Raw genomic sequence first — 14,497 nt, 5'->3', positions numbered from 1 at the left:
TGCTCTAGGACAGGGCTCTCCAAACCCCAGCCCAGGGCCAGATGTGGCCCACGGCCAGCCTCTTGTCCCCTGAAAGCCCCTGGCCCACTTGGCCAAACATGACTGGAACTATGCTCTGGTTGCATCTGGAGGGTGTTCTAAGGGCCAGAGAGGTTGAATGAATGAGCCCATTCATGCATTTATTCACACATCTAAGTTCCATCTCTCATTTATTTATATTAAAAAAAAAACTTTTCGGCCCTCAAAACTGTGCCAGACATTCGATGCGGCCCTCTGGCCAAAAAGTTTGGAGACCCTTGCTCTAGGACCTCGTGACGGTGCTTTAAGAAGGACTACAGCAGGGAGGCTCTGCCTCACCTGCCTCCCCACCCACTGCATATCCCTGCTGCTCTAGGACCTCATGGCGGCTCTATTCAGTCAAACAGCTTCTATATTTAAGAAAGGAAATGTGCTTGTCTTTGGCACAAGGAAAGTGCAAATTTCTCCTTCTATGTGACCAATCCATACGTGCCGGTTACACATCAAATTTGTGGAATTGGTTTGAACCCCCCCCCCATGGGGCTTCCCCTAGGGTAAAGTATAAAATTGCAGTCATATCACCTCTGCATGTGGTTATGAACTCAGCCTTGAGGTTACTTACTGAGCCTTGGTGGTTACTTAGGGGTTTTCTCTTGAGCAAGGAATTCCTCCGTGCCAGATTGCTGGCCACTTGATTTCTCATCTCCGTTTGGCAGCCTCCTGTACATGTTTCACTGTGCAACCAGCCCTGCAGAATTCAGTGAGACTTACTCTCAAAAAAACCAAGCAGAAGACCACAACTTTATTGCTGCACTAAGGTGTGCCACAAAGTGTATCATGCCTTGTTAGAGTCTAATTTGGCCAACTTAACCAACGGCAGGAACTAAAGGAACACCACTGTAGTATGTTTTATTAAGCTACGTATTTGTTCAAGTATCCCAGCACTTGTGTTCACCAGCACTTTGCAGACAGTACGCCCTTAAACACGAATTAAAACTTTTTGGAAGCACATCCATCTACAATGGAGGTTGCCTGCTGATCTCTGCATGAGTCGCTGCTCTGGGCTAGCATCCTTCCAATCTGGCTCTGCTGTCATCAGGTAACTTCGCTGTCTCTCGCTATCATGTGTTTGGATCATTCAGTTGTACTGGACACACAGCAGCAGCTGAGTCACTCCATTCCATGAGGCTGCTCATAATCTCTCTGCATGTTCTTTCATCTGAGCTGGCTGAATTCCAATTTGCAGGCATGGCCAGAACAGTGACTCGTGCAGAAATGAACTCCTCTGAAGGCGGGTCATGCTTGCTCCTAGATTCTGAAAGCAAACCATTTAGGATAAAAGAGTGAACTGTGTGTCTGCAGTTTCAATTCAGGGAAAGGAGAGGAGAAAAAAAAACAAAAAACCTTCAACAACTTATCAGAAGTTTTGGGAAACACTGATTTAGTGTATGCAATCTCCACTATGGCCTCTAGATGTCAGCATTGTTCCAAACCGAATACTCAGCTACAAACTTTAGACCAGCAATTTTCAATCTTTTTCATCTCAGGGCACACTGACAAGGCACTAAAATTGTCAAGGCACACCATCAGGTTTTTGATAATTACCAAGGCACACCATGCTGCCAGTGGGGGCCTCACATCCCTATTGGCCCTACTAATAAATGACCTTCCCTCAAATTCCTGTGGCACACCTGTGGACCACTCGCAGCACACCAGTGTGCCACGGTGCAGTGGTTGAAAATGGCTGCTTTAGACAGATGCGGTCAAGATACTTTCTAAATACTGTACAACAAGCCTGCACAGTTGGCCAGTGTTATTAATCCCACCCCTTGCAGACAGGAGAGAAAGTTCTTTAGCTCCAAGCCTTAATCTTTACAAGCGCCCCCCAGAAGGTAGCCCAGGAGGTCTTTCCCAGTAGTAAGGTATGGCTGTGAAAGCTGGACCATAAGGAGGGCTGAACGCCAAAGAATAGATGCTTTTGAATTATGGTGTTGGAGAAGACTTTTGAGAGTCCCCTGGACTGCAAGGAGATCAAATCAGTCAGTCCTATAGGAAATCGACCCTGACTGTTCATTGGAAGGACAGATGCTGAAGCTGAAATACTTTGATCATCTCATGAGAAGGGAGGACTCTTTAGAAAAGACCTTGGTGCTGGGAAAAATTGAAGGCAAAAGGCAGAGGTTGAGATGGTCAGATAGTGTCACAGAGGCAATGAACATGAATTTGGACACACTCCAGAAGTTAGTGGTAGAAGGGGGGCCTGGTGTGCTGTGGTCCATGGGGTCATGAAGACACAACGACTGAATAACAGCAGTGATTAACTGGCAGCAGGTTGGATTGGCTGAGCTTGCAGGTCCAATTTGAAGTGTCTAAGATCTGACTGACCTCTGCTGAAAGCAGAACACTGGGATGGGGGGAAATTGCGAGGTGGCTTGCAGGCGCCTCCCAAGGCTTTAAAAAAAATGTATCCGTGGGTTCTCTGGCCCTACACCAGAGTCTCCTCCAGCCACTGTCAAGAGATATGTAAAAAATTCCTAATTAATCCAGAGATCTTTCAGACACAGAGTTCCTGTTTAGGGAGGGGCAGGTCCCAAAGATGTTAGTTTTAATGCAGAATGTCACACAAATCTTTCAGGGTGGTAACAACATCAAGCATAGAAGCAGCATTTCCACTGACATTAATTTCATACAAGGTGAATTTATGAGATACAAGGTAGAATGTGTGAAGATGGGATAATTAATTCAGATAATTTATTTATCAATGATTTAAAGAGATGGATTTTTAAACTCCAACTAAATTGTTTTTGGGCACCCAAGCAATGCCAGACTCATGCCATAAAGCGGGCCAAATAGCATTCCGGCCTGCTGAGGGCCGGAAGTGATGATGTCATTTGGCAGGAAGTGATGTCATTAAACAGGTCAAAACCAAAAATAAGCACCCTGTGGGAACTCATTAGCTGCAAATGACAGAAAATACACAAGTCTTGATCATATTTCAAGATATGGAAGTCCAATTATCATGCGGGCCACCCTTTCAGTAGTGAGACCTCAGCATTGCTCAGCAGCTGAGAGCCCGAGGGCCAGATAAAAAGCTTCTGCAGGCTGCATCTGGCCACCAGGCCTTATGTCTGACACCCATGGTCTAACAGGGGTGTCCAAAGTTTTAGGCAGGAGGGCCACATCGCTCTCTGACACTGTGTCGGGGGCCGGGGAAAAAAAAGAATTAATTTACATTTAAAATTTGAATAAATTTACATAAGTTTTCATAAATGAATATATTAAAGATGAACTTATATGAATGAATGAAGGTCTTGCAATAGCTCAAGGCCTATAAAAGGCCTTGCACAAAGCAAGGCTGGCCTTTCCTTTGCTGCCGCTACTGCATCACAGATGTGGAACAGCAAGCAGTGGAGGGAGCTCTCATCCCACAGCTCACACAAGAGGTCAAACAGTCGCCCTCACACTGAGAGAAGTTGCATTGGGCCAGTGCGGGCTTCAACAAATCTCTGGAGGGCCAGAGGCTCATTGGAGACTGGGGTCTCCCTGGGGGCCGCATTGAGAGGCCGCGAGGGCCGCAAGTGGCCCCCGGGCCAGGGTTTGGGCATCCCTGGTCTAGAAAAAGCAGAACATTTACACAGGTTTACACAGGTTAAAACAAGACAGGTTAAGACAAGACACGCTTAGACCTTACATGAAGCTTATAGTAGACATGAGCTGCCTCCTCTTTATTAACATAACTTACAACCTGCTTTTCAAAGTAACATGCTCACAAGGCAGCTTATTTATTTAAAATAGCCAAACCCAACTGCAGTTCAAAAATTAAAAATGGTTGCATTCTTTACAAGTTGTGTGTAAGTTATAGAAAACCTACTGAATATGACACTGGACACAAGAGAGACTCCTGAGTAGCACAGCTTGTATTTAAAAAAATCCAGGTTTCTAGTGTGTATGTTTGTGAAGCTATCCTTATATATACTATATGGCAATACCTGCTGAATTCTCAGTGGTGGCTGAATAAAATGTCTGGTGTGACAGGGAGCTTCTTAGTGTATTTATTTACTGTATTTCTTCCCTGTATTTCTTATCCCCTGGGGGCTGGGGATAAGATCAGGCCCTCAGTTTGGCTGTACTTGTCTTAAGAGGCGACTAAACAGCCACCGGGTAGATGGGACTCGTCAGCCTGGGAAGGCAGCTCATCTGAGAGAAGGAAAACTCTGATCCCAAACCTCCACTGCCTTGTGGCTACATCCAGTTATGGAAAAGGCTTCAGGAGTCAACCTCGAGGCAAAATCCGGAGCCGGAGTCCCTGAGGCAGTTCGTGGCTGAACACAGTCACATTCAGGCAACTCCTGCGACGCCGCTGGAACCAACCGTATTGGCCTCTGCCTTTCCACTGGACCATTTCAGCGACGTGGAGAGGGGGGATTTGCTGCATGGGTAACAGCCTATCCTCCATACCTACTTTACGCAGGCTTCGCGCACTGGAGAGGACACTCTGTTCCAGAACCACCATTCAGAGCGTGACACCATAGTCTTCTGAGACTGAAGGATGCCAACAAATTTCTACCCTGCCTTTCTCCCCAAAGGGATCCAAATTTAGAAATAAAAGACAAACTTGGGGATGGGGGGGATGATGGAGTTTTCTGAAGCTACAACCAGTGTGGAGAAAGCAGGCAGAGAAAATGATTTTCTTCCTCTTCCACAATATTGGGAGGATTGTCCAATGACATTAAGGGCGCAATCCAAACTCACCCTTTGGCTGGCGCAAGCCGTAAAGAATGTTGGCACCTCCTCTAGAGTTGGCTGGGCTGGCACAGGGACGCGCACCAGCCCGCAGAGGCTGAATCCAGTCTCTGCGCTGACTCAGGCAGGGAGGCTTGTGTTGGCTGAGCTTGGCCAATGCAAGTTCTAGGGTGGGCATGGAGGAGGCAGGAGGGAGGCATTCCAGGGTGGGAGGAGGGCGGTCCCGGGGACGGGCAAGCAGGGAGCGGGAGGTAGGGCTGGGACCCGGCAGATATGCCAGATCCTAGCCCCTGTTCCCAAGCAGCACGGAGTGGCTTCAAGCCGCTCAGCTCTCCTCTGACTTATGCCACCTCCATAAGAAGAGCCCTGCTGGATCAGGCCAAAGGCGCAAATCAGAGGAGACCCATTGAGGCTGGCTTACCCAGGAGTTTCCCCTTAACTTCAGCTGAGCCACTCTGGGCCCCTATCTTGCATTGGATAGCAAGGGCCCCCTTTTCCAACTCAAGATAGGATTGCGCTGTAAGTAGCAGGAGATTCAGGACAAAGGAAAATGTTTACATGGTGATGGGTACAGGATTAGTTGACTTTAAAAAGATCAGACAAGCGCATGAAAGAAGAGAGGTTTAATAGCTGCTATTAGCCATGACAGTGAAATGGAACCTCCATGTACAGAGACAGAATACCTCTGAATGTCAATTACTAAGGGAAAAAAACAGGGAGAAGCTGTTCTGTTTGTACAGTGACTAGATACAATGGAGTACAGAGTGCCAATACCATTGTATAGAAGAGGGAATTTAAGCAAATTTTGGCAGGCGCAACTTTAAACCCTTCCAAGTTGAGTTGCACCTGCCAAAATTTGTCAAAATTCCCTCTTCTATACAATGGTATTGTATAGAAAGAGAGATGGTATTGGGTATGGGATTGGTATTGGGTATTGTATAGAAAGAGGGATGGCCAAAATTTGTCAAAATTCCCTCTTCTATACAATGGTATTGTATAGAAAGAGAGATGGTATTGGATATGGGATTGGTATTGGGTATTGTATAGAAAGAGGGATTGTATAGATGGGATTGGTATTGGGTATTGTATAGAGATGGCCAAAATTTGTCAAAATTCCCTCTTCTATACAATGGTATTGTATAGAAAGAGAGATGGTATACAATGGTATTGGCGGGAAAAAAATTAAATATAAAATTTAGATGAATGAATACATGAATGAATAGGCTCAAATGTCCAGGATTTCTCCAAGCACCGAAATAAAGCACACACTGAAATCGACCTCCATTCCCTCACCCCACAAGCACAACTCTGGTTGTGTTTGGTCAGCTAGGCCGGAGGTTCCCAGGGAATCAGAGGCTGGCCATGGGCAGGAAGGAGGCTCGCTTTGGGCCGCATCTGACCCCTGGGCCGGGGTTTGGAGACCCCTGCTCTATAGAGGCCTTCCTGCATTTAAACTTGTCCCACAGTTATCCGCAATTAGCCTGACGTGTTTTGTGGAGAGAGACTCTCTTATCTTCATTAAATATGCTCAAGTTATCGCTAGTATTGACCTACTGTAACTATGGCTTTTAATTAGTTAATTAAGTCAATCCATCAAGTTGCTTAATAGGCTAACAGAGGCTTTTATCAAGCTATAGACTGCCGAGCAAATATGTGCTACACCCCTCTGCCCCAAACAGCAGTGGTTAAACTGCCAGAATATGAGGTTGGGGCTGTAGCAAGAGGACATTTGGGTATTTATTGCCTAGAATAATATCACTCAGCAGTGGGGCCAAGGTTGCCATCATTTTTCCTGGCAAGGCTCCTGTGCCTTTAACTGCAGCCTGATACACAGAAATTAAAGAGATGAAATTTTCTGGTACAGAGAGAGGTCAGTGATGGAAAGAGTATCACCAGCTCAGTCTCTGCGGGTCAGGAACAGAAGCAGGGGTCAAAACCCAACATTTGTCCACCCAGCTCACAACTCATCCTGTTTCTAAACCCTCCCTCCCAGCATATGGCTGCCAATTCTTTTTCCAGTATGGCTCCTGTACCTTTAACAAGCATACATTTAGCAACCCAAGCTTTTCTCAGCATGGAAGCAACAGTGGATTTGTGCCAAAAATGGGCCAGCCTTGACATACCCAGACTCTCCTCCAACGCGAGTGCTTTCTGTAGCCCATCAACAGGCACTCAATTCTTGCTGGTTTTTGAAAAGCTCTCCGGAACAGGTGCAGGGCGAACAGAGCCTGTTTCGTGTCCAGAAATGGCCAGGTTGCCTTTTTGCTCCGACTCAAGCTCTGCGTGGGCCCGAAAACGTGCAGCACTTCTGGGGCAGTATTCTTGCTGATTGCTTCCTTGATCGTACCACACAACAACCAGCTAAGACACTGCCAAAGAAACACTCACAGTCAGCTCTGCAGCGCCAGCCAAGAGGAGAAAATTTTTCTCCCATCTCCTCTTTTCTCTTAAAGATGGACATCCTGGAAACAAAAAAACAAGAGATAGCAGCACAAACTTGTATCTGAACCACAAAGAACAGAACAAAACAATGAGGACTAGAGGACTGATTCCAGTGTAACACTTTGCATCAGGCTTTTGGTGTGTCTTTGGCAAAAGACCCTGGGGCACACCCCACCAGCAGCCTTAATGGCCATTTCCTCTCCCAAGAGGAGCTGTATTTCAGCCAAAGAGTTCTCTTCTGGGGAACTCTCTCTGAACTACAGTTCTCAGGATTCTCAAGGTGTCACAGTGTCAGGACTCAACAAGTCTCCAAGCAACAGGTTCTGGGACCCCACAGACAGGAAGGAAGGTGGGCCAAAAGGAGGCAGGGATCATGTTTGTATCCTACAAGGATCAGAAGGCAAAAAAAAAAGTCTGGGCTCAAGAACCAATGCATCAAACGGGAACTTCATCAATATCCCCTAAACTGGGACACCTATGCTCAGACTGTTGGCCATTGCTGAAGTTCAGCATTTATAGGGCCTGGGGAGTCAGCTGATTTAGCTCTCAGGTAGCCTAGATTGATGCACAGAGCTGAGTCTGCCAGGCTTATGGTTGGAACTAAGTCCTGATACAGGAAGTCAGGTGCTGGACCCCCAACACACAGATGCAGGCTCATGCCTTGCAGATAGTTAAAGAGGTCAATCTATTATTATTATCATCCTCATCCTCATCATCAAGCCAATTGAAGCATTTGGTTAACATATGCCATTGAGCTGTTGGAGGAGGGGGCAAAGTGGGGCCAGCAGTGAACCGAGAACTTTATCCAAGGCTGCGGTGTGAGTCCAAGGTAAGTAGAGGAGAGTGGAGCTTGAGGACTTTTTCTACAGCAGGAGCAGTGATGTCATCAGCTGGGGGAGCTTGGGTGCTGCCTCTGAAACCATTTTCAAAGTACTTTAGCAAAAAAGAAGCATCAGGCTCATAAGAACATAAGAACAGCCCCACTAGATCAGGCCATAGGCCCATCTAGTCCAGCTTCCTGTATCTCACAGCGGCCCACCAAATGCCCCAGGGAGCACACCAGGTAACAAGAGACCTGCAAGGCTTCCAGGGAATTGTAGTTAAGAACATAAGAACAGCCCCACTGGATCAGGCTGTAGGCCCATCTAGTCCAGCTTCCTGTATCTCACAGTGGCCCACCAAATGCCCCAGGGAGCATACCAGATAACAAGAGACCTGCATCTTGGTGCCCTCCCCCCTTGCATTTCCCATTTCTAAAATCAGGAGGTTGCAAATACACATCATGGCTTGTAACCCATAATGGATTTTTCCTCCAGAAACTTGTCCAATCCCCTTTTAAAGGCATCTAGGCCAGACGCCATCACTACATCCTGCAGCAAGGAGTTCCACAGACCAGGCTCAGCAGGAGGCAAACTGAGAAATCAGCTAGGGACAGAACTGAATGTCATAGTCTTTTTCAAGGGATACCTGAGAGGCAGTATGTTATATTAAGGCTACACTCCTTTACCAATTTACCTGGGAATAAGTCCTACTGAACACAGTGGGAAATTCTTCTGAGTTAACATGCCTGCTCTAGCCCTCAAATAAACCTGTTACATTTATTTGCCATATTTTTTTACCCCATTCTCATGTGTAAGCTTTAAAACTATGGCAACCTCCAAGAGCCTGGGATGAAATGAGTGAGAACTTTAAATGAAATGCAATAAGTTGCAAATAACACAGGCCTACAAAACTGAGGGTCAAAAAAGTTTTTCCCAAATTTTATGGTGGTTTGATATGAATTTGGGGTGCTGATTCCAAAAATGGCATCCGTTTTGCCCTATCACGTCTAGTTTTGGAGACACGGCATAGCCTCCTTAGTGAATGGTTAGTGAATGGTTCAAGCAGTTTCCTCATGAGGAAGCCATGATGTAGGCTCATGAGGAAGCTGCTTGAACCATTCACTAAAGAGGCTATGCCGTGTCTCCAAAACTAGATGTGATAGGGCAAAATGGGTGCCATTTTTGGAATCAGCACCCCAAATCTACCCAGGAATTGGTGTAACGTTTAAGGAGGCAAAATGTGTGTTGGCCTGTGTAAGTTTCAAAGGAGGAATGACTGGCAGGAAAAACAAATGCTCTAGTGAAGTGATTTAATGCTGATTTTTTTTTTCATGGTCTAAGCAGGGTGTTGTGCTTCAGAAGTGACCATGACGCTCCTGCTCCTGAGAAAACCAGGTCTAGGAGTCGGTGGCCCTATCTCAGGAGGCAGGTTTGAGGTCCCATGAAAATCCAGCACGCTGTCAATTATTTAGGGCACAATCCCAACCCACTTTCCAGCACCGACATAAGGGCAATGCAGCTTCAAGGTAAGGGAACAAACATTCCCTTATTTTGAGGAGGCCTCTGTGAGTGTCACCCAACTGCAGGAAGCAGCAAACGTCCCATTGGCACAGCAATGCCAGTGCTGGAAAGTTGATTGGGATTTGGGCCTTAGTTAACTGCATTGTTGCTACTGTGGGAGGACCACTGTGCATTTTCTGCATCTCTGGACAGTTTCTGCTCCCGGTTTTCTTCCAAGTAGGCTTGTCAGCTGGTGGGAAGCCCCAAACCCTTTACACCACTGAAATAATGGCCTAGCCAGGGGGAAGAGAGAGCCCTCTGTCTTCTGCGGATATTGGCTATATTAGCATTCACGGGATCCATTGCTGTGATTGGCTTGTCCTTCCAGCTCTGCCCTGTGCCTACCAAAGTTCTAGAAGACTGTTGCAGCAGGATGACAGAGAGCGGAAAAAGGATGCTCAGTGATTCATCACAAACCCACAGAATTTGCCCCGAGTCCTGCGAGCTGTATCACTGTGTTATGGGGAACTGAACAGGCACAGAGAAGCGAAAGCAGAATGCCATTGCAGGATAGAAGAGCAAGGAGTGGGGAAGTGTTAAAAGGGGTGAGGCAATGGTTCTCACACTTTCAGCACTGGGACCCACATTTTAGAATGAGAATCTGTCAGGACCCACCAGTCAGTGATGTCATGACTGGAAGTGACATCAGCAAGCAGGAAAATTTGTAACAATCCAAGGCTGCAATCCTACTGACACATACCCAGGAGTAAGCCCCATTGACTATCATTGTTAAAAGCTTATATAGCAGTGTTTCTCAAACTGTGGGTCGGGACCCCCTAGGTGAGTAGCAAGCCAATTTCAGGTGGGTCCCCATTCATTTCAATATTTTATTTTGAATATATTAGACTTGATGCTACCCTGGTATGTGCTGCATTTGGGGAAATGTTACAGACCTGCACTTTTAACAAGCTACTATGTATAATCTTTTAACAATGATAGTAAATGGGACTTACTCCTGGGTAAGTGTGGGTAGGATTGCAGCCTAGTATTAAAAATTTTCCTGCTTGATTATGTCGCTTCATGGTATCACTTGTGGTGGGTCCCGATAGATTCTCATTCTAAAAAGTGGGTCCTGGTGTGAAATGTGTGAGAACCACTGATATATAGAGTAGCCTGTTAAAAGTACAAATCTGTCACATTTCCCCAAATGCAGTCATATACCAGGGTAGCATCAAGTCTTATATATTAAAAATAAAATATTGACATGAATGGGAACCCACCTGAAACTTGTTCATGACCCATCTAGTGGGTCCTGACCCACAGTTTAAGAAACACTAGGGTAAGGAATTTGTAGGCTAAAGAGCTGTGCTGGGATTCCTTGGCACAAAGGAATCTGGGAGGAAGGCCCGTGGCACTCAATGGGACTTAGTTCTGAGTACTTAAAATTAAATCTACCGTTGCATCTTTAGGAGACACAGTTTTTCAAGAGAAAGAAAGAAACATTTACCTGTTCCATAAACCTCTCCAGGTTGAGCATCCTGCCTCTCCTCTCTTCAATACACAACTGCCTTGGATTTCACCCAGCCTGGAGAAGGAATGCTACTTCCTGGGTTGGGCTCCTGCAGTCAGCGGCACTTTAACCCGGACTTCATGCTCTCTCTCACACACACACCCTGCTGCAAGAAAGTCAGCCTTGCCCTGGTGTGCAGAGAGATTCCAAAGATTTCAGGTGTCCTGGGCAGGACAGGCAGAGGGTAAGCAAGCTGTCTTTGCAGGGAAACTATTTTGACTTTCTGAAAAATGAAAGCAGGAAGGAAGACGAAAAGGAGACAGAAGGAGATCATTCGCATGATGAGTCATGTCAAGCAAAAAAACTGGATATCAAAAGTTTAAAAGGACAAAATGGAATATGGACCTCCCCATTATCACTTTTCAGCCCCTCTCTCCCTCTCTCCCCCTCTCCCGCCTCATATCTCTGGGAGACTCTGAGATACAAGCTCCAAGCAGCACCAAAGGGGACCACAGGATGTAGAATTCAGCTACCTGAGAAGGTCATTTCATAGAACCACAAATGAAATGCACACAAGTCACTAGTCCTTACAGTTATCTTCCAGGTGGTCTTTTTTTTTCAGTGATGTTTTGTAATTTGTGGTGGTACTATCATTTTAGTTTCTGGTTTAAGGCTTTTGATTTTTTTTATAGGCCTTTAGTTTTTGTTTTATAAATAGCCCTTTAAACGTCTTGAGGGCAGAGGTGCAGCCAGTGCTGAGAGGTTACAATGAGGCTGACACAGGGCAGGGAGGACAATCTTGTACATCCCCCCACTCCAAGCTCCTTGGAGGAAGAGGAGAATGAATATAAGTGAAATAATAATGCAATCCAATGAACCAACACTCACCCCTTAGGAAAAGACAAGGAGTTATTGGATGGGGAAAACAGGTATTTGCACAAACTTCTCTGCTGTTGGCCACCGTCAATCAGTGCCTGTTTCCGTTCTCGAGAAAGCGGCTTAATCCCTCCACCGGCTCAACCAGGTGGGGCAGCTTTCAAAGATGTCAAGTTTCAGAGGAGATGATCCCCCAGCTCAGGTGAAGGAGGAGGAAGAAGAAAAGGCAAGGGATGGGGCAAAGTGCAACTCACGCCCTAAAAACACACATGGTCTCTGGGGCTGAGTCACTTGCATAATCTGCAGGCAGAATGAACCGGGCTACAAAAAGCCCTGTGACTGTGAAAGCCTGAAGGCCATGCACTAGCTTGTTAATTCCCAGACCCTGTGCGGGGCATGCCGGTATCGCCCAGTGCGTGGGCTGTGAGAAGTGAATGAGCAAAGGCAGTCTAGGCCAAAGGACATGCCATGAAGGCAGATCCCCACCACTAGAGGAGGGGCATGGATTGGAACCACGTTGCAGGGTCAGGAGATTTTAGTAGTAGTCCCTGCCATGAGCTTGATTTGGGTTGGCCCCCCCGGAGGCTGGTGTTTGCCATGGGAAAAAAGCTTCAGTTGGCGCTACTGTGATGCAATGCATGTGTGTAATGGAAGATCAGAAGATCATCAGGTGGATGATGTGGTGTTGACAGCAATTCCCTGTTTTGACAGCTGTTTGACAGCTCTGGGAAGGGCAGGGCTGGCACCACAGCTGTAATCAATCAAGGGCAATGGAGACCTGGATGGGCACCTGAGCTTCATTTGACCTTGATGGGACTTTGAATGGACATGGACTGAAGGGATGGCTCACCTGAGCCTAATTTGGAGCTAATGAGGTAGCTCACAGCTGAGCTGCATTTGTATCATGAGACATCCAAGGATAAAAGGCAGCTTTGGAAGGAGACAAAGCTACCCTGACCCAGGACCAAGAGCGGGACGCTGACCCAGCCGGAAGCTGGACCCTGACCCAGAGCCAGAAGCAGGACGCTGACCCAGAGGGAAACCCGGACGGACCCACACTGGGAGAAGAGAGGACTGCCAGGACCCTGCTGGAGGAGACACTCTGCTGGAGAGAACACTGCTGGAGAGGAGGAACTCTACTGTAGAAGATTGGACTGGGAAGACTGGACCGTGCTTTGGAGACTGGATTGGACTTCGACTGGAGGCTTCAGACCTCTACCCACTAAGTTAAGTGGAGTTTTGGGGAGGGAAAGCCTCTGGACAAGAGGACTTGCAGGGAGTGTATGTGTTTGTAGCAATAAATTCTTGTTAATTGCTATAGATAAGAAGTTCTGTGTTTATTCCTTTGCACACCACAGCTGTGCTTCTTGGAAAAGGGGGGGTGTTAATTAGCCAAAAAGTGGGCATTAGAAGGGAGTTGAGATATTTGGTAGAACAATGTGTTAAAGTAAGCATTGTCTTAGAAGAGGCATTCCACATTCACACACAGGAAAGAACCTTTTCTTCTAGTTCCATCCCGGGAGAAGCACTCTCCCTTCCTTCACACATAGCATGCCTCTTCTAATAGGAGAGGCATTCCCCCTTCTCTCACACACAGCAGATGGAGTGCCTCTGCTAAAATGATGGTCACCACCTGCAGTGTGTATACGCACAACTCGTCAAAAATAATGCAGTCGTCACAAAATTCTCGTTAAATTATTCTCACCGAGTAAATAAATATTTAACACCATTTTGCTGACAGACCTCAGTGCGTCACCTGGGAGCCAATGACTGTTCAGAAGTGAAATTGCCCATCTTGAGCGCGACGTGATCTATAATAAAAATAATAACATTTGAGTCTATCTCAGCACTCCCCAAATCGATACATCCAGTTCATCCTTTTTGTGCTTATCTCATTTAATATATCTGGCCTGTCCACCCATTGAAAGATCATTTCGCTGGATAACCATATGACTTTGAAATAATCAATTGACTTAAATACACATACAGTTGGCGAATGCAATGCATCCCTTGAAACGCCAGGAAGATTCTGGCCCTATTCTATACATTTAGGTTAACAGATGACATTACAGGTCCCGCCCACAGGCTTACAATCTAATAAACGCCGTACAACAAAGAACATTTGGAAGGGATTTGTTACAGCTCAGGGAGAGAGCCCCGGCTCTGCCTGGAGAAGGTGCCAGGTTCATTCTCTGAAATCCCCAAGTCGGACTGAGAAAGACTCTTGTTGGGATTTCTGGAGAGCTGCTGCCAGTCTGTGCTGACTGCATTGATCTAGAAGGGCTAAGGGCCGGAATCAGCATGCAGCAGCCTCACATGCATTGGCATAACTAGAGGAGATGCAAAGCACTAATTTCTGCAGGGAGCCTCACCGCAGCGTGCAAGTGACCCCTCTCCCTCCCCTTCAGAGCCGTTCCAGGCATGGGAGCCAAACGGAGGCGTTTGTCTGGCTCAAAAGGGGAAGGGGAGCAGCCACCTGCATGCTGCGGCAAGGCTCCCTGCAAAACTTGGCACTTTGCACCCCCTCTAGCTACGCCACTGCTCACACAGGAAGAGGAAAATAACTTTGATGCCAAAACTTTCAGGT

Source organism: Tiliqua scincoides, chromosome 9 (assembly GCF_035046505.1).
Source record: "Tiliqua scincoides isolate rTilSci1 chromosome 9, rTilSci1.hap2, whole genome shotgun sequence".
Lineage (NCBI taxonomy): Eukaryota > Metazoa > Chordata > Lepidosauria > Squamata > Scincidae > Tiliqua > Tiliqua scincoides.
This window is presented reverse-complemented; position numbering follows the sequence as displayed.